This window comes from Dipteris shenzhenensis, chromosome 24 (assembly GCF_047967505.1).
Source record: "Dipteris shenzhenensis isolate YYH24624 ecotype China chromosome 24, Dip_SZ_1.0, whole genome shotgun sequence".
Lineage (NCBI taxonomy): Eukaryota > Viridiplantae > Streptophyta > Polypodiopsida > Gleicheniales > Dipteridaceae > Dipteris > Dipteris shenzhenensis.
The window spans coordinates 19,073,721-19,080,762 of NC_141619.1; the positions used below are offsets into that span (position 1 = coordinate 19,073,721).

The 7,042-nt window shown below is 46.5% G+C and overlaps 2 pseudogenes; one reads left to right on the forward strand and one right to left on the reverse strand.

The window, feature by feature from the left end:
* Positions 1-1,568: 1,568 nt before the first annotated feature.
* LOC147886325 (5.8S ribosomal RNA) lies at positions 1,569-1,710 on the forward strand (annotated as a pseudogene).
* Positions 1,711-5,405: 3,695 nt separating this feature from the next.
* LOC147886326 (25S ribosomal RNA) lies at positions 5,406-6,060 on the reverse strand (annotated as a pseudogene; the record flags this gene model as incomplete).
* Between the last annotated feature and the right edge of the window lie 982 nt (positions 6,061-7,042).

Genomic DNA, 7,042 nt, shown 5'->3' on the forward strand with positions numbered 1-7,042 from the left:
CGATGGTGCAACAGGGGTCGGGATGGTGTGGGTGCTCGGGACACGTGACAAGGAACGGTACGATGTGGGTGTGCGGGGCATTAGGGATGTGACAAGGGTCCGGTTGCAATGGGGGTGCTTGGGGGGTCAAGGGGTGCAACAAGGGTTGAAACCGATGTGGGAGATTGGGGGCAGCATCGCCAGGGGTGCAGTGGCATTCGGGTGTGCAAGGCATCGGGATGACGAGGGTGCAAGGCGGTCCACGCCTGTGACTCGAGAGCCCGAGGCACCATTGTGGGACGGGGGCACGATAGCGTTCGGTGACAGGACATCGAGATGATGGGTGGACATGACACGGGTGCACGACGATGGGGTCGAGACCAATGTGGCAACCTGGGAGCTCGAGGTACCGGCATGCGTAGAGACATGCCGAGGGTTGGGTGCGATGCGGGTGTGTGATGGGGTTGGGGCTTATGTGACAACTCAAGGGGCCGGTGCAGGGGTCCAGGAGCAATGTGTGTGTGAGGGGGGGGAAGCCACAACCAAGGGAATGGGCTTGGAAGAATCAGCGGGGAAAGAAGACCCTGTTGAGCTTGACTCTAGTTCGACTTTGTGAAATGACTTGAGAGGTGTAGAATAAGTGGAGCTTCTGGCGCAAGTGAAATACCACTACTTTTAATGTTATTTTACTTGCTTCATGAGGTGGAGACAGGACTCGACCCCTACTTCTAGTCTTAAGACATGTCCATTCGGCAATCGAGGCAGAAGACATTGTCAGGTGGGGAGTTTGGTTGGGGCGGCATATCTATTAGAAGATAATGCAGGTGTCCTAAGATGAGCTCAACGAGAACAAAAATCTCATGTGGAATAAAAGGGTAAAAGTTATTTTGATTTTGATTTTCAATACGAATACAAACTATGAAAGCATGGCCTATCGATCCTTTAGTGTTTCAAAATTTGAAGCTAGAGGTGTTAGAAAAGTTACCATATGGATAACTGGCTTGTGGCAGCCAAGCATTCATAGCAATGCTACTTTTTGATCCTTCGATGTTGGCTCTTCCTATCATTGCAAAGCAGAATTCACCAAGTGTTGAATTGTATTGAATGGTTTGGTGAAGTTTTCATATTGCGACGACGCCAGTGGTTCGCCATCGGTGACATCGTGAGAAGTTCATTAAGCCTTATCATTTAGAGGAAGGAGAAGTTGTAAGAAGGTTTTCGTAGGTGAACCTATGGAAGGATCATTGACACACATCCGTGAGAAACACCATGAACCATGGACGTAACATCGAGGGGCCGAACTCAGAGGTGCGACCATCGATGCCATGCTCCCCGTCGGAGCCGGGTGAAAGTGGACATGGTGTTGAGCTGAGGTGGCCCATCGACTACGCAGTGAGCACGGGGATCCTCCCCCGTCCATCGTGTGGGCAACCCCCCTCCTCTGTGCCTTGACACAGGGCTGCATGATAAACCTTCCGCCCCCCTCATGGGGGTGTGAGGCATCGAAGAAATGCAAGTGTGAGGCATCGAAGAAATGCAACAACGACTTGATCTCCCTCGCTCATGGAGGACGTAACACAAGTAAAAACGACTCTCAGTAATGGATATCTTGGCTCTTGCAATGATGAAGAACGTAGCAAAATGTGATACGTAGTGTGAGTTGTAGAATTCCATGAATCATCAAGTCTTTGAATGCAACTTGTGCCCGTGGGCATGCTTGTCTAAGCGTCCTCACCACAACCATGCCCCTCCCCCTCCTCTTCGAGGGGGGCCAAGCGGCAGAGCTGGCCATCCACGATGCCCCTCCAGGGTGGCACGGTCGGCTGAAATGGATCGATGGCACCGAGTGGTGAGGCATCGCAAGGGTGGTCCATCCCCTCGTGGGGCGGTAGTTTGTGACCGAATCACCCAAAGGTGCGTGTATCGACATCAGGCTCGCGAGGGATGCCGGCGTGCTCCCCCTGGATCGAAACATGGACCTCAGATCAAGCAAGGCTACCTGTCGAGTTTAAGCATATCACTAAGTGGAGGAAAGGTAAGTAACAAGGATTTCCCTAGTAGTGGCGAGCAAACTAGAAAGAGCCCATCTTGAGAATCATGTGGCCTCGTCGTGCAAATTGTAGTCTGGAGAGGCGTCCTCTACAACAGACCAGGCCCAAGTCCCCTAGAAAGGGGTGCCAGAGAGGGTGAGAGCCCCGTCGAGATCGGACCTTGTTGCTTCGAGAGGTGTTCAGATATGTGTGATCAAGGGCTTGCTAGTGCATGTGTGAATCCACTAGCAATCATATGGTTGTGTGTGTGTGTGTAGAAGAGGCACACTTAGTGCCATAGGCCATGACATATGTGATGATGTAATGCAAAGTCCCCCACACGGGGTGGTGCCTATGATTGTGGAATTCCTATGATTTAGGAGTTACCTCCATTGATGTAGGAGAGGTGCCATTGATTTAGGCCACCCTCTCTCCATTTCTATAAAAGAGGGATTTCCCTCTCAAATCAATAGAACACCCATTGCTACATCTTTTGTGTTCTCACTCCTCTTGCCAAAATGCATCTATTCTCCCCCACGTTCCAACATTTGGTATTAGAGGCACGACCCTCCGTGAGCTTTTAGACTCCTAGGCTGCCACCTCATCATCTTCTTCAACCTTCTTCCATATCTCTCCCATTTTTCCCAATTCTGCTCGAATATTGTAGCATCAATTTATCTAGATCCAACCATTAACTTTCAAAATGCTTTTGGCTCTAGCCTCCCCATGCTAAGACGCACCTCTTCACCGTTGGGATTGACAAAATTTTACTGTTAGCAACCGTGCCACTTCGTTCTTTGCTCACCAATCTAACTCAAAATTCTGCCTGTTGGGAGACAATTTCGCAGAACCTTATTAGTCATAGTTGGGCAACCTTATGAGCTAGCTGTTGTTCAAATTTGAGTGCATTTCATCCATAAACAAAGGAGAAATCAAAGAAAAACCAATAAAAAATGGCACACTTCTCACCGACGATCTAGCGCAGCATTGCGTGATTCCTTTCTGGAGGATGTACTTTGGTATTAGCTCTTTCATTACACATAAAAAGCCCCATCAATAGAGCTTTCAACTATTTGAATTGCACCCTCCAACTTCAGACCGTTCAATTTGGGTGTAGCAGTGATATTTGCTTCTAATATGAACCATTGAATATGGTTAAATGCTAGAAAGTTTCATTATTATCTCATTTATCTTTGGTCTTTTGGATGTTTGACCATTGGAAGTGATATGAGCCATTTTTCAATCTTATCTTTGGAGCACTATTCTATAGTTTGACACTTTAGGTAAATGCTCATGATGCATTTATGATATATTTTGAATTGAATGCTATTTTGTGAAGGAATAGAAAATGTATTTCCTTTATGCTAAGAGTTTTGGGTATCTAACTATCTCTCCAAACAATTATACTTGTGGAGAAGGAGACTTCTTTGTAAGGGACTAGACACTGCCACATTAGTGGTGGTAAGACCTTCCCAATATGTCTTCATCATATTGTTCCTCTAACATTGATTATGTATCTTAGAGGAAAGCATTCTTAAAGAAGCCTAGAATGAGAGTAAAGCCCTATAATGGTGAATATTTAATCAAGGTGAACACCAAGAAAAAGATATGTGCCTTCTGTGGAGTACCCAATCATACTATGGAGTATTGCCACGTAAAAAGGTTTTCTCTGTACATTTGCTCTCCAAGAGACAAGCCCAAGAAGAGGAGAGGAATGACTCCTACTACAACTCTAAGGAAAGTGAAGCATATCTTGTGAAGAACGGCTACATCAACAACAAAGCAAATCTGGCTGAAGGAAGAACTCCATTAGCAAATGAAGAATCAAATTTTGTGGTAGATGCAGATTGGGCTTTCTAGAGTCCAATATTTTGAACTTTGGCCATCACTTGGTCATGTAGTCAAGTTTGAGGTTCTCTACCTGGATTAGTACTCTAAAAAGAATGTTATGGTTTTGCTTTAGTCCATATGGTCTTTGTAAATCACCACTGGTCACCATATGATGTAGGCCATGTGATGTGTGTTTGCTCCCATGGTACCTCTTGCAGACATGAGAAACTAGGTCCACACAAAGGCCTAAGATTCATCCTTGTACATATAAGAGAGCTAACCATTCTGGAAGGTTCTATCCCATTTTTGTAAACCTTGACCCTTGGGCAGCTTCGCTGGCATGAGATCCTAGCCATAGAATTATCCTTGACCACCATGATATGGCATGAGAAACTATGTGACTAGATGTATCCTTGACATAGCAAGAGGCAAACCCTTAAAGGCAGGTATGTTGGGATATGCGTGATCAAGGGCTTGCTAGGTGCATGTGTGCATCCACTAGCAGTCATATGGTTGTGTGTGTGTGTGTGTGTGTGTAGAAGAGGCACACTTAGTGCCATAGGCCATGACATAGGTGATGATGTAATGCAAAGGCCCCCACATGGGGTGGTGCCTATGATTGTGGAATTCCTATGATTTAGGAGTTACCTCCATTGATGTAGGAGAGGTGCCATTGATTTAGGCCACCCTCTCTCCATTTCTATAAAGGAGGGATTTCCCTCTCAAATCAATGGAACACCCATTGCTACATCTTTTGTGTTCTCACTCCTCTTGCCACAATGCATCTATTCTCCCCCATGTTCCAATAGCAGGCGTTGTCAACGAGTCATAGGTATTTGGGAATGCAACCCTAAGCGGGTGGTAAATTCCATCCAAGGGGGGCGGGGGGGGGGGGGGGGCGAGGGGGGGTATTGGAGAGGGGGGTATTTGGGCAGGGGGGTGCGTAACATGCGTGTAAGGGGGGGTACATGACATGCGCACAAGGGGGCGGGGTCGTCAGGGGGGAGGGGGGACATGAGGGGGGTACATGACATGCGTACAAAAGGGGTAGTATGAGACATGCATGCAGGGGGTGGGGGGGCCATGGCGGGGTAGGATGCAAGGCCATAGCGTGTCCCCGACAGAAAGAATGGAGCGACCGGTGCACACCAGAAGAGGCGGATTGTTCGCCCCACCCTGAGATCCAACTACGAGCTTTTTAACTACAACAACTTAAATATATGCTATTGGAGCTAGAATTACCAAGGTTGTTGGCACCAAGCTTACCCTCCAATGGATCCTCATTAAGGGATTTATATTGTACTCATTCCAATTACTAGACTTGTAAAAGCCCAATATTGTTATTTATTGTCACTACCTCCCCGTATCGGGATTGGGTAATTTTTGCGCACCTACTACCTTCCTTCGATGTGGTAGCCATTTCTCAGGCTCCCTCTCCAGAATTGAACCCTGATTCTCCATCACCCATCACCACCATGGTAGGCCTCTATCTTACCATCGAAAGTTGATAAGGTAGAAAAATGAATGAAGCATCACCGATGCACAGGCCGTGCGATTCAAGAAGTTATCATGATTCACTGCATTACCGGGCAAGCCCACATCGGCTACGCCATGACCCCCATGCCCTCCTACTCATCAAGGCCTTGCACTCACCTCGATGGTCGGGTATAGGTCGCACGCTTTAGCGCCATCCATTTTTGGGGCTAGTTGATTCGGCAGGTGAGTTGTTACACACTCCTTAGCCGATTTTGACTTCCATGAACACCATCCTACTGTCTTAATCGATCAACATTCTTTGTGGGATCTAGGTTAGTGCATAGTTCAGCACCGTAACTTGGCTTTCGATTCATCCCGCATCGCTAGTTTTGCTTACCAAAAATGGCCCACTTGGAGCTCCCATTCTGCACCGGGGTTCAACGGAGCAACCTCGGCTGCTTACCTATTTAAAGTTTGAGAATAGGTCAAGGGTCTTACACCCCTAATGCCTCTAATCATTTTCTTTACCCGATAAAACTGTGCAACAAACTCCAGCTATCCTGAGGTAAACTTCGGAGGGAACCAGCTACTAGATGGTTTGATTAGTCTTTCACTCCTATACCCAAGTCTCACGAACGATTTGCACATTAGTATCGCTACGAGCCTCCACCAGAGTTTCCTCTGGCTTCGCCCTGCTCAGGCATAGTTCACCATCTTTCAGGTCATACATGTTAGACTCCTTGATTCGTGTTTCAAGACGGGTCAAATGGAAAGCCCAGAATGCTAGCGCCTTGAGCACACAGGTGCATAAAGCTTGCCACAAGTGGCGCATGCTTTGTGCCTTGGTCGGCATGAGGGTATAGGTGGGCCATCGAAAGCTCGCGCTTGTCCCGTCGTATCGGCTCGCATTGACTAGCTCCCCGTGCTGAGCATTCGACCGAGGCGCACCCATAGCCTCCATTCGCTTCGATCCCAGCAATTTCAAGCACTTTTTAACTCTCTTTTCAAAGTCCTTTTCATCTTTCCCTCACGGTACTCGTTGGCTACTATCGGTCTCGGGGGCGCATCAGGGAGACAGGACGGTGCAGGAAAATTGGTCGACATGGAAAGGCATAGAAGAGAAGAAGCAGAGAAGTGCATGAAGGAGCTCCGAGATAGTAGGCTCGAAGAAGTGAGAAATGACGAGGTCATGGCAGACAAGGAGCTAGAAAAGATGCGAAAGGATCTTGAAGATCAGAGAGCCAAAAATACACCTCTATAAATAAAAGCATGGTTTTAACATTTCCTTCTATTTAATGCACGTGATAGTCACAGAGTGAACAAATCCCTTATTCCATATATGAGCTCTCCTACTCGCAAATTATAGTAGAGAATCCCTTATCCCTTGCATCAAAATGTGTAACTAAATGAACAAAAGACATAATGATTCATAAATAAGTGAAAGCTTTTTAATACAAGAGTTAAATGTAAAGTCAAATCCCTTATTCCCTTTATACTTGAAATCTTCATTGTAAATACATCCATGCAAACCAAACTGTAGATGTTTTTTAAATCAAATACATAGTTAAATTCCCTATATCCATAAAATGTACTTCTCTTAATGCACAGTCGAATCCATTATTCCCTTATGCATGTAATTTAACACCTTATTCCTTAACACTCCTAGAGCAAGCTAAACGGTCAACCAAGCAAGGAGACCAATATGGGTATGACGGTCCCGCTAAGGT